This window comes from Silene latifolia, chromosome Y (genome assembly GCF_048544455.1).
Source record: "Silene latifolia isolate original U9 population chromosome Y, ASM4854445v1, whole genome shotgun sequence".
In the NCBI taxonomy this organism is placed as follows: Eukaryota; Viridiplantae; Streptophyta; class Magnoliopsida; order Caryophyllales; family Caryophyllaceae; genus Silene; species Silene latifolia.
Genome location: NC_133538.1, coordinates 311,124,068 through 311,138,009, shown reverse-complemented (window position 1 = coordinate 311,138,009; position 13,942 = coordinate 311,124,068). Strand labels below are relative to the sequence as shown.

General features: G+C 36.5%; 1 long non-coding RNA gene across 1 annotated transcript; it reads left to right on the top strand.

Moving 5' to 3' along the window:
* The first annotated feature begins 1,391 nt into the window (after positions 1-1,391).
* Positions 1,392-11,832, top strand: LOC141633424 (uncharacterized). The gene is made up of 2 exons (XR_012538194.1): positions 1,392-1,517; positions 11,487-11,832. It is a non-coding gene; the product is annotated as an uncharacterized LOC141633424 (long non-coding RNA).
* Positions 11,833-13,942: the final 2,110 nt, after the last annotated feature.

The window sequence follows — 13,942 nt, the reverse complement described above, 5'->3', positions numbered from 1 at the left end:
TTCTTTTGACTATCAACTGTCTTTTGAGATTAAGGCAGTTTTTGGGTGACTTTGGTTTCTTTCTCACGGTCTCACCGTGAATCGGGGCTAAGTAGATTTTTTCTGTGTCATTTCATACTGCGCTTACATCTGCAGGATTCGAGTTGAGGAAAATATCAACCCTTATCGTATAGTTATTTCTCGGGGCCACTCGAGGAGTTGAATCGAAATGCATGGCCATGCTCGAATGTTGATTCTTTTATCAGTTAAGTTACTCTCTAGTCGGGGAAACCACTCTTGATATTGATCGCTTGTAAAATACGACCTTTGTGAATTCGGATTTGCAAATTGTTTTATATTGAGTGGGAGAAATTTTATAGGATATGAGAATCGGTTATCGCACATACACTTGTGAGGACAAGTGGGAGTTTGTTGGAGCTTGTGTCCTCCACAAATTAGTGTGATAACATTTGTAAATCTCTTACAGGTTCACAAGGGTATACTCTGTATATTTAATCAGTTGATTAACGTTTACCTAATAACGGTTGGCTTGCTAGAAAATTTGACGTTATTATCATACAGATGGCGGTGATCAACTGGTCCCTAAAGGTCACACCTATAGGACGTATTTGAGAAATGTGGTTATAGAAATATAATTACATTGATGCCCAATATGACTAAAAAGTTAGTCAATGTGTTGATGAGATAATTATTTAATGAAAATTAAATAGTATTAGTTGAGACGAATTAACTGTCAATTCGTAAATTAAATATAATAAGTTATATTTAATTAAATGTATATAATGTTAGCTTGGACGAATTAATCTGTTAATTCATAATTAAATATAATCAGTTGTATTTAATATCAACAAGATGAATGTGTCATAGTGGTAATAGTGAGGGTACACATACCAAGAGGTCATGGGTTCGATCCTCACTAGATGACAATTCAACACATATTATATATTTTTGGAAAGACCAAAATAAGGAGAATTTTGCTCCATAATTCGGTTTGATGGCCGAAAATTAGGGAAGTAATTTTCTTTCCTAATTGATTTCGGATTTCGGTCTATATAAAAAGAAAGGTAGAGAATTATTTCTAACCTAATGCTTTTTCTTGACCTTGCCTCCTCTCTCTCATCACAAGAATACAAAAACAACTAAATTTTACAGAAAATTTTAGATCGATTCTATCATAATCAAAGGGCATATCTCATATCGTCTTGGGTGCAACTAATAGGTGAATATCAATTTTGATATTGTTCTTAGGCCATATTTGCTAGGACCGAAGGTTAATTCTGAATCCCTATACTTTGTTTATGTATTTTGTTTATGACCTTTAATCATCATTGTTAAATCGTTATAATCCTTCTAAATCAAGGGAAGTATACAGATTATTTCCCACAGGTTTGACTAGTAATGGTCAAAGACAAGCTAGAGCTTTGGCTGTTATTCTTAATTCTCAAGGTGTTAGGTTTAATGCTGTTTATTCTTCTCCTTTGGATCGTGCTAAATCTACTGCTCTTTCTGTTTGTCAGGTAACAATCCTTCTTTCACATGATTTATTGTTTTTTGTTTGTTTAATTATTGCCGCAATTTTCATCTTGTGTCATTCAAAAACAACCTCACACAGTAAGACTGCGTTCATTCAACCTCGTCTAGCCCGTAATTTGTGGGAAACAGCGAGGCATTCGAGAAACTGTTGTTGTTGTTTTTGTTATGTTGATTTGCTTTTTCAGTGAAGTGTAGTGAACTATGTGATTGAAGGTGGAATGTGATATGTTTCATTGTGTTTAGATGTTGATGGTGAGATTTATGCTGCATTAATTATGGTAGTGATTGTGGTACAATTGGTTATTCTGGCAGAGGTAGTTCATAATTGAGCACCTTGAGTGGTGGTTGCATAAAATATGAATGGTTAGGTGCTGCTGATGATTTATATGTTACTGTAGATACTGTTGAGCTTATTGTGTTGATGATGACAAACCAAATGTTACTAATGTTTCTCTTAAGTTTTCTTAATAGGATTTACAAAGATTGATGATGATCAAAGTAGAATGAAGCCAAGGATGAAGATCGTCTTGTATTGTTTAAGGGTCTATAGGTTCGAGTTAGAAAAATATTAACTTTGCTATACTGAGGAAACAGTGTCGCCCACTGTTACCTTCCTGGACGGATGAACCATTATTTTCAAAAGAAATACATTTCTCTTTTATTTAATTGTGGCATCTCATCTAACTAATTTAAGTAATTAGATTAGTTAGTAAGATGTAAGTTTTGCCTAAACAAGTTAAGATTCCAAGTTTGTGTTTTTGAAAGCTTTTTAAAGACTTCCCCTATTTGCCCAAGTCACATGTGTGACTCTTGGCAAAGAAGGAAAGAAAACTTTTCTTGCTTGATTTTTTGACTACCCATTTTGGTGCAAGGAAAATGCTTTTGACTGAAAACTTGTGGCTTGCTAAACTTGATTTACTTTATATTAATTTAATATAAAGTAAACTCCACCCTTTTTCCTCTATATAAAGAGATGCTCCTTCTTTGCATAAAACACACTTTTTCATAGCTTATAAAATCTGAGAAAGAAATTGAAAACCTTTGCAAAACCCTTAATGCTTTCAAGTATTTAAAATCTTTTAAATTGCAAGTTTTTCATATTTCTTACAAGTCTCAAAAATGGTTCATTTGTTTAAGTATGGCTTAGCTTAATATCTTTCTTCTCTTAGTTGATCGAAAATTGATCTCTCCCGTTCTTAAGTGAACAACTTAGAGATATTTGATCCTATAACTATTTGAGAACTAGATAGAGCTTAAAGAAACGGAGTAGTTTCTTGAGTAGCACAATCGGAGTAGATTGTGGGGATCTCATTGTAATAGAATAATTGTAGTTAGAGTTAATTACATTATCAAATTATTAATGAGAAGTAGATTGGACGTAGGCCTATAGAGTGTAGGCCGAACCAATTCAAAACTGATTGTGTTGAACTTATTTCGTTTATTTATTTCCGCTGCATTTCTTAGTTTGTCGTTTTTATTATCTTCAACGATCTACTATCTTTATCACGTTGGTCTCGTTGTTTACGCTTTATACAAAGACAACAAGTTACATCCGTTACATCATTGCCTTCATCATAACCAACGACACTTCTTTTAATCTCCATTTAAAAGAGGTTGTGTTAGGTATTTGAGATATCATTTCATTTAACTAACTTAAATCAATTAAGTTAAGTTAAAATTTTTAAAAGGTACCTAATTCACCCCCTCCCCCTCTTAGGTACTTCGGGGTCCTAAACTCTTCAATTGGTATCAGAGCCTCGTGCTCTTGATCGAGGTTTATCACCTTAGAGTTTGAATCTTGGGAAATGGATCCCTCAAAACACTCCAAGATCCCGGTCTTTACCGGTGAGAATTTTGGATGGTGGAAGCTCAAAATGGAGCATTACATTAAAAGTATTGATTATCAATGTTGGAAAATCATCGAAAATGGACCTCTTACTATTGAGGAAACCGACATCCTTACGGGTTTTACTAAGGTCAAAGATGAGAAAGATTACAATGAAAACGATTTTAAATTGGCCGAGAAAAACTCAAAAGCGATGTCGATTCTTCAACGGTGTGTTGGTGAGGCCGAAGTGAGTCGGATTTCTGGATGTCCTACGGCTAAATTAATTTGGGATTCCCTTGTGCTTGCCTATGAAGGGACGTCTCAAGTTAGAAAACACCGTATTGACCTTCTCATGCAACAATATGAGATGTTTCACATGTCAAAGGACGAGTCCATAAATAGCTTTTCATCTCGCTTTTCGTGTATTATAAATGAACTAAAAAGCCTAGGAAGAAATTTCGAGTCCGAGGACATCATTCGAAAAATTCTTCATAGTCTTACCACTAAATGGCAACCTAAGGTTACCGCCATAGAGGAAGCCAAAGATCTATCCACTCTATCTCTTCATGAACTAATGGGATCACTAATGGCTCACGAGTTCAATCTCGATAAGCATTCTAGTGAATCCTCAAGGGGAAAGAGTCTTGCTTTAGAATCCTCTTCAATTGATGATGAGGATGAAGAAGAGGATGAGTTTGCTTTGTTCTCTAGGAACTTAGTTGGAATGGTGAATGGCCATGGTCATAAAAGGTTCAATAATAACTACACGAAAAAACGCTTTCCAAAGAAAAGACCCTCCACCACTATTGGATGCTTTAAATGTGGTGACAAATCACATCAAATTAAAGAATGTCCTAAGTGGGATGATATTAAGTCTAAAGATAAGCGAGATAAGGCTAAAAAAGACTACAAAAACCGAGTCATGTCCGCCATATGGGGAATGTCCGACTCCGAGGACGATGAAATCATCGAGGAGGAATTAGAGGCTAAAATGTGTATTACAAGTCGTCTCAAGGACAAAGTCTCAAAACCCTCTAAAACCGAACATCTTAGATGTCTTATGGCTCACCCCGATGATTCCGACTCCGATTCCGACAATGAGGTAAAACTTCTAAAGGCCAAAGCTAGGACTTACTCCAAAGAAAAAGTATGTAAGCTTCTTGACAAACTCTTTGATAAGTGTCGTTCACAAACTGAAAAGTTGGATCTCATGCAAAATGAAATAGAGGAAATTGCTCAAGAAAACTATCATCTTAAAAGTGAACTTAAGGCAAATGACAGGTCATCAAGTTGCCTCGATGAGGTGAAAAGAGTAAACAAATTGAACAAGGAGTTGTCTAACGAACTAGAGTGTCTTAGGTCGAACCCCAATGATGTTTCTGATCTTGAAAATGTCAATACCACTCTGATCTTACAGATGTCCATGATAACTAAGGAACGTGATGAACTTCTAAATGAACAATCCATATCTAAAGGTGTAATTAATGACTTAGTTGATGAGATAGAACAACTTAAAACAACAGTGTCTCGGACTGTTGCCTCTGACAATGTCAAGGAAGTGTCAAATGAACTAGTTACTAATTTATCTAAAGAGAATGAGTGTCTCAAAGTCAACTTAGATGCCTACAAAAGGGAGATTAGAATGCTTCATGAAAAACTTGTCAAAATTCAAAATGAATCTCCCGAATGTAGTTCATCTAGATCCAAAATTGTTCATTTAGATAGTCGCATATCGAGTCTTAAGCTTAATGCTCAACAAAAATCTGAAAGTTTCATAGAATTGAAATCCGAGTATGTTCTAATGAAGAAGGAGTTAGAAAATTCTAAAGAAAGGAACAAGTATCTCACCTTTAAAGTCGAGGAACTAAAGAGAGAACTTGTTGAGGCTAAGAATGTGTCTAAAAATTGGGAAGAAAGTCAAAATGTCTTAAATTTCCTCACTAATCAGTCCAAGAGATGTGATAAAACTGCCGGTCTTGGTTTCAAATGGAACAGTCAGTCCGACTGTTGCCTCAGAAAACCAGATCCAACTCAAACCGACTTTAGAAGAAGGAAATATGTTGGTCTTCCCGAGTACATCATTTGCAAATATTGTGGTAAAACCGGTCATGTCTTTAATGCTTGCAAGAAAAGACATAGTGACATTAACAAAAATATTAAGGTTGTAAAACAAATTTGGATTCGAAAAGATTTGTTGCGAAATGTGAAGGACAAGAGGGGACCCAAATTCATTTGGGTTCCTAAACTCAAAGTCTAATTTTGTGTAGGGCTTGGTGAGAGGCGGCCGCAATTGGTACTTGGATAGTGGATGTTCTCGTCACATGACGGGAGATAGAAGCCAATTCCTCTCACTAGAAGCTTATGATGGTGGCAAGGTAACTTTTGGCGACGACAAGAAAGGTGAAATAATAGGCATGGGAAAGGTCGGTAAGTCATCGTTACTTTGTGTCGACAATGTGCGGCTTGTCAAAGGTTTGAAACATAATCTCCTTAGCATTTCTCAACTTTGTGACAAAGGTAATATTGTGGAATTTAGTGCTAATTTGTGTCGAATAATTGATGCCACAACTCATGAAATTATTCTCGAAGGGAGACGTGTCAAAGATGTTTACCTAACCGACTTAAACATGTTATCCGGTCATACCATGTCATGCATGAGTGTAATGAAAAATGATCCTTGGTTGTGGCACAAAAGGTTTGGACATGTTAGTGCTAAAACTCTTAATAGTCTTAAAAGACTTGACTTGGTAGAAGGATTTCCTAACATGAAATTTGACTTTGATAAAGTATGTGATGAATGTGCTAGATGTAAACATGTTAGAAGTTCCTTTAGGTCTAAAATAATTGTGAGTACTCTTCGCCCATTACAACTTTTGCATATCGACTTATGTGGACCAATGAGAACTAGAAGTAGAGGAGGTAGTCGTTATGTGTGTGTCATTGTTGATGATTATTCTAGGTTTGTTTGGGCACTTTTCTTGAGTTCCAAGAGTGAGGCATTTGATGAATTTTTAATTTGGTTGAAAAAGATTCAAAACAAACTTGATCTCAAACTTGTTTCCATAAGAACCGATCATGGAACCGAATTCGAAAATTCATCATTTAGCGCTTATTGTAATGACAATGGTGTAGACCATAATTTTTCGGCTCCTAGAACACCACAAAAAAATGGAGTGGTCGAACGAATGAATAGGACCCTTGAAAGTATGGCTAGAACCATGTTGTTGTGTAGTAAATTGCCTAAAGACTTTTGGGCCGAAGCGGTAAACACCGCTTGCTATATTCATAATCGAGTCATGATAAGAAGCATAATCAATAAAACACCCTATGAAATTTTACGTGGTAGAAAACCCAATATCTCATATTTTAGATGCTTTGGAAGCAAATGTTTTGTTCACAACAATGGTAAAGACAACTTGGGAAAATTCGATCCACGTAGTGATGAAGCGGTTTTTATTGGTTATTCCGACCATAGCAAGGCTTATAAAGTTTATAACAAACGAACCATGTGAATTGAAGAAAGTGTCCATGTCATATTTGATGAATCTAGCATTCTTGGACAGGTACAAAATGATGGAGAAGATAATGAAGATGATGAAGATGATGAATTTGAGATAGGTCTTGTAAGAAAAGACTTTGTGTTTGAGGATGAAGAAGCTCCAAACAATGACGTTGGGCAACAGTCACAGACACTGTTTCCTTCTGATGCAAGCACCAGTTCAGGGGGAACAAACAGAGACACTGTTGCCTCTGTTTCAACATCTCATTCAGCAACAGTTCCCACGACTGTTGCCTCCACTTCCAGAACAGCAACAGTCTCGGACACTGTTGCCTCAGGAGAATCCTCAGACACTGTTCCAGATCCTTCCTCTAATCAACAGACAACAGTCTCAGAGACTGTTGCCTCTGAGGGGGAAGAAACCCCTTTTGTCCTAAGAAAATGGAAGCATCAAAGCTCTCACCCTCTTTCCAACTTGACAAGTGATCTAAATTCCGGAATAAGAACAAGGGCATCCTTACAAAACTTTTGTGCTCATAATGCCTTCTTATCCCAAATCGAGCCTTCAAATGTGACTATCGCCTTAGCCGATGATGATTGGCTAGTTGCCATGCAAGAGGAACTAAATCAATTCAAAAGGAACGAGGTATGGCACTTAGTCCCTAGACCACCCAACCATACCGTCATTGGTACTAGGTGGGTCTTTCGCAATAAGCTTGATGATTTGGGTGAAATTGTAAGGAATAAAGCTAGGCTAGTGGTGCAAGGTTATAATCAACAAGAAGGAATCGATTATGATGAAACCTATGCACCGGTAGCCCGGCTTGAAGCCATACGATTACTCATTGCTTTTGCGGCTCACAAAGGCATTAAACTCTTCCAAATGGATGTCAAAACCGCTTTCTTAAATGGATATTTGGAAGAAGATGTCTTTGTGGAGCAACCTTCGGGTTTCTTAGACAATGATTTTCCTAAACATGTTTTCAAATTAGACAAAGCTCTTTATGGTTTAAAACAAGCACCTAGGTGTTGGTATGATAGGTTGTCTAAATTTCTCATTGAAAACGGTTTTAGAAGAGGTTCCGTTGATAAAACATTGTTTTTAAAGACACAAACTGCTTTAACCGTTGATTGTCCAAGTATATGTTGATGATATTATATTTGGTGCAACTAATGAACTTCTTTGTGTCTATTTTTCTAACTAATGAAATCGGAATTTGAAATGAGCATGATGGGTGAGTTAGGATTCTTTCTTGGGCTCCAAATCAAGCAATCTAAGGATGGAATCATGATCCATCAACAAAAGTACATTAAAGAAATGCTAAAGAAATTTGGGATGACTCAAGGTAACTCTCACGATACACCTATGGTACCCGGATCCAAATTGGACAAAGATGAACATGGTAAGAATGTTAGTGAAAAGGTGTATAGAGGTATGATTGGATCGCTACTTTACCTAACCTCTAGTCGTCCCGATATTCTCTTTAGTGTTTGCTTATGTGCTAGGTTCCAAGCAAATCCGAAAGAATCTCATTTCAAAGCGGTTAAACGAATTCTTCGGTATTTGATTGGAACACAAAATCTTTACCTATGGTATCCCTTATATTGTCCCTTTGATCTTATAGGTTATTCCGATGCGGACTATGCGGGGTGTACGGTGGATCGTAAAAGTACATCCGGTGTTGCTACTTTCTTGGGCCCATGTCTTGTTTCTTGGGCTTCGAAGAAGCAAAATACGGTCGCTCTTTCTACGGCCGAAAGCGAATATGTCGTCGGTGCGGCACTCGTTGCTCTCAACTCTTATGGGTGAGACAACAACTTTCCGACTTTGGTATGTTTTACGATTCCGTCCCCATTATGTGTGATAATACAAGTGCTATAAACATTTCAAAAAATCCCATCCAACATTCACGAACTAAGCATATTGAAATCCGACATCATTTTCTTCGTGATCATGTAGAAAAAGGTAATATTAGTCTTAAATTTTGTAAAACCGAGGATCAAATTGCGGATATTTTTACTAAACCACTTGCAAGAGCACAATTTGAAAAACTTAGGTTAGAGGTTGGCTTGATTAATAACATGTAATCACTTTATTTATTCACATTATCTCATATGATTGATTGTGTTTAAGTGTATTTGATCACCCTAGCAAAGCATTTTAAGAAACCTGGTTGATGATTGTGTTTAAGTGTATTTATTCAAATTTGTGTTTATCTTCCAAAGATTTTTGTATTTGATGATAATGCAAGTCTTCCTCTACACACCTCCATAAAACTCCCACCCACTGCCCAAATCCAATTAAACCTCATCTAACATCCTTCATTACTCTTCCCTTTTAAACCTGATAAACCCAACATACATTTTAAACCCTCCATCACCTCCAAGTTAAGTCAACAATGGCAACCACCCACATCTTCATCACCTCGTAATCCATGATAGCTACAATTTGACCTTGAAGAAGAGGAAAAGGAAAATTCACTCCAAATGCTCATCGACTTGCTCTTGAACGCCATCGCCAAAAGCGATCCTAGGTGACATGATCTGAAATTGTCAAAAAAAAACGGGAAAAAAAAAAAAAAAAAAAACGAAACGCTGCTCTTCATTCATATGCTGAAACGAAATATATGAATATGATTGAAGATGACCCAATGATTACAAAGGTTTGTGTGGAAGTTTCCAATAATCATATGTTGGATTGAAGAAAGAAAGTGGAAAGAAATCAAACGTTTTGAATGTAAGGGATGAAGGAAAAGGTATCTTAATTGAAGAAATTAAGAAGGAGTTTGTGGACACATGTCAAGATCAGATCTAAATTGAATACTCAATCGATTACAAAGCTTGCCAAGAGTGGAATTTGTGTGTTTGACAGACCGCCGGAAATCTTTTTTTGTTCTGGTCATTGTTTTGCGTTCTCCGGGAATGAATCTTCCTCAACTTTGAAACCCGGTTCATAATAAGCCTAACCCACAAATTAGCCCCTTATTTTGCTCACTTGCTTTATTATCTTATCTTAAGTTATTTGGTTTATTTACATTAATTTGCCTTCATATGTTTAAATACTCTCTATATCCTAACCTTGGTGCTTTGTTGTGTCCGTCTTCTTTTGCCTTCACTCTCTTGATGATGTCAAGAGGGGGAAGTGGATCTATAATGTGTACGGATGGTATTGTTCATACTCTTGCTAGTGTTCATAAGTGTTTAATATTAGTAATTTTATTCTTGTGTTTACTCTCTTTAATTTCTAATATGATCTTATCTCATTGCTCACTAATTCTAATGACTAGTTGATTTTGATTATCTTGTTAAGGGGGAACCAAAAGGGGAAAGACACATTATATTTGGCTTGTCATCATCAAAGGGGGAATTTGTTGAGCTTATTGTGTTGATGATGACAAACCAAATGTTACTAATGTTTCTCTTAAGTTTTCTTAATAGGATTTACAAAGATTGATGATGATCAAAGTAGAATGAAGCCAAGGATGAAGATCGTCTTGTATTGTTTAAGGGTCCATAGGTTCGAGTTAGAAAAATATTAACTTTGCTATACTGAGGAAACAGTGTCGCCCACTGTTATCTTCCTGGACGGATGAACCATTATTTTCAAAAGAAATACATTTCTCTTTTATTTAATTGTGGCATCTCATCTAACTAATTTAAGTAATTAGATTAGTTAGTAAGATGTAAGTTTTGCCTAAACAAGTTAAGATTCCAAGTTTGTGTTTTTGAAAGCTTTTTAAAGACTTCTCCTATTTGCCCAAGTCACATGTGTGACTCTTGGCAAAGAAGGAAAGAAAACTTTTCTTGCTTGATTTTTTGACTACCCATTTTGGTGCAAGGAAAATGCTTTTGACTGAAAACTTGTGGCTTGCTAAACTTGATTTACTTTATATTAATTTAATATAAAGTAAACTCCACCCTTTTTCCTCTATATAAAGAGGTTGTGTTAGGTATTTGAGATATCATTTCATTTAACTAACTTAAATCAATTAAGTTAAGTTAAAATTTTTAAAAGGTACCTAATTCACCCCCTCCCCCTCTTAGGTACTTCGGAGTCCTAAACTCTTCAGATACACATACGTATACGAGTATTAATTCGTGTATCTAAGAGGGTTAGCATGTGTATCTGACAAGTTCATATGGTTCGTCCTTAAAATGGTTCACCCTTCATGCTTTCTTTTTTGTGGAACACCCTTCGTGTTTTTAGGGTATAGTTTTTGTTTTCACTTCTTTACCTCCGTAGATAGACCTCTTTGGGGGAGCTAGGTACATATGTCTAAGAAGTTAGATACACTTTGTAAAATTACTAGATACAAGTCTTTAACTTACTAGATACACTCATTTACCATACTAGATACATTCATTTACATTACTAGATACACATCTCTGACAATGTAGGTACACTCCTTTAATTTGCTAGATACACTCATTTACCTTCTTAGATACACATCTTTAGTAAGGTAGTTACAGTTCCTTAAATTTCTAGATACATGTCTTTACTTTGTTAGATACATTAATTCCTAAACAAGGATAAATCAGGTAAGTTTTTGGTGTGATAGCTGACTTCTCTTTGAAGACGTATACGAGTGAATGTCATCATCAATTTAATCTGTGGGTATTTTGTAGGTTGCTGCTAGCTTTGCATCTGGAGGAGCAATAATGAATGAGTAGAAACAGTGGAATGACCTGTATGGTGAAGGCAGCTCCAGGGAAAAGGAGCAGTTTACTTACTTTTTATACACATGCTTAAGAAGGTTGTCTGTCATCGATACTGCTCAGGAGATGTTGATTCAGCAAGGCTCGTGGATGTTTGCACTTGTTTTATTATTTAACTTTTGAACGACATTTCTCGCATGATATTTGCGCTTGTTACCTCCCAGTTTGCAGTCATGTCTCTGTACGCCTTAGATAGGTTTGAATGAGTTGAATTAAACAATCAGCTACTCCATATTTGTGTTAAATAATGCATTTCATTCCTCTGTATAATTCATCGCTGTCAGACTGTTGGTCTTTAATTTTCCCGAATGAATGGAGCTACAAGTGTAATTTTAATGCAAAGGGTCAGTACACAGTAGATCAGTGGTTCTCGGCGATGTATAAAATTTTGAAATAAGCCATTTGCATGGAACATTAGAGCAAATTATGCAACCATTTCCATGTTCTTTGATCAATCTCAGATACATCAAATAAAGAAGCTGTAGTTGTGAGGTTAATAAAAAACCGATTCATTTCTTATTGTAAATCCCAAGGGTCCACAAAATCAAGCACACGCATCTTTTACGAAGCAAGAGATTTGAATGTACAAATCGAGTTTCTTTGAGACATAACACAACACAAAAATGACATTAACTCGCCAGTACTTTACATATCGTGGACAATTTTCCATACTGGTGCATTCCGACATGGATATCGTTTAATGAAGACCTCTGTCTAGTTTAGACTTTCAAGTTTCAAGTCGCATCATTTCATGAGAATGCATCTTATGGTGATCCCTCAGCACCAAGCAGTCTTAGAGGCAAGCACTGAACATTGTATGTTCCAGCAAGGACGTCATCTAGCTTTAGACCCTCTACCAGTAAATTGATATGTGATTCTCCAAGTAACAGAAATAATAGAATGAAATAACATGAACTGGCCTTCTTAAATCAGTAATCACACAAATAAGCAAGCTGACCAAAATGTGGTCTCTCTGATCATCAACAACAAGATAGGCATGATATTTTAAAAAATTCATCCACAAGTGGAATAAGAGGATCCAATTCAATTTAAAAAACGACAAATTCCAATCCTTCGTTGAGGTCTAGCAGCTTGAGTGAAGCAGAAAACTCCTAAACATGAGCGGGGTGAGGACTATCCAACAACCCGTTCTTACACGGACCCAAATACGGTCCACATAAGTCTGGAAAATAACTAAACTGCCCAGTTCCGGGGACTAATCCCTTGAAATTATTATACGAAAAATCGACAGAAGTTAAACTTTGCATGCTAGAAATCGATGCAGGAATATTACCAGTCAAATGATTCCGAGAAATATTCAAGTAATTCAATATCCGCATATTAGTAATCTCCTTAGGTATATCCCCAGACAATTGATTCCTACTAAGATCAACATAAGTCAGCAACTTACACTCAGTAATCTCCCCCAGAATCGCCCCCGAAAACTTATTACTACTAAAATCAACCTTAGACAACTGCTTCAACTTCCCAATCTCCACCGGAGTCGCCCCCGAAAACCTATTCCCGTCCAGCATCAACTTCTGAACACCCGAAAAATTCTCAATAGAAATAGGAAGCGGACCCGACAGCTGATTATTCGACAACGAAATCTGACCCAAATTAACAGCAACAAACTCCTCAGTATCCGGAAACCCACATATTACTCCCTCTATATATACAACATCGATCATCACAAGGGACTATGGGGTAGTATCAGCTACGCACCGTAACTCATTTCTCCCTTTCCCTTGTTTTGCTCATTCACTTATATTACCTCGCATCTAAACTTCCTACAAGTTTGTACATGAAATGCCTTGTTTAGCCTTGCACTTAGGAAACAAGTAATGCAAATGAGTGCATCTAGCATGGTAAATACACATATTACTTCCCCAGATTCACAAATTAATACTCTAGATACACACATCGATTTGTCTAGCTGGTAGTATTCATTCATGTATCTGGTGACCTATTTTCTGTATCCAAATACAGTACATACAACAAAATACAAAGTACCCCTTCACTAACACCACAACGGAGGATTGGAATTTACTCACCGTCAATAAGTTAACCCAACAACGAACACCGTGAATATCATCGACAATAAGGTGGTGACGCGCTGCTCACCGTCACTTTCACTGTGCAAACCACTAACGTCACTCTCAACGTGGTGACAACCTGAACAACCACTAACGCTATTGATTCGAAGCCTATATTACCTAGATAAGAGATACACATATTACTTAGTCCAGATACACATATTTTACAAACCAGATGCACTTGTCGATTTGTGTGTCTGGTAGAATTCCTTCATGTATCTGCTGACATATATTATGCATCCAATTAGATGAACGTATGATAAACAAAAA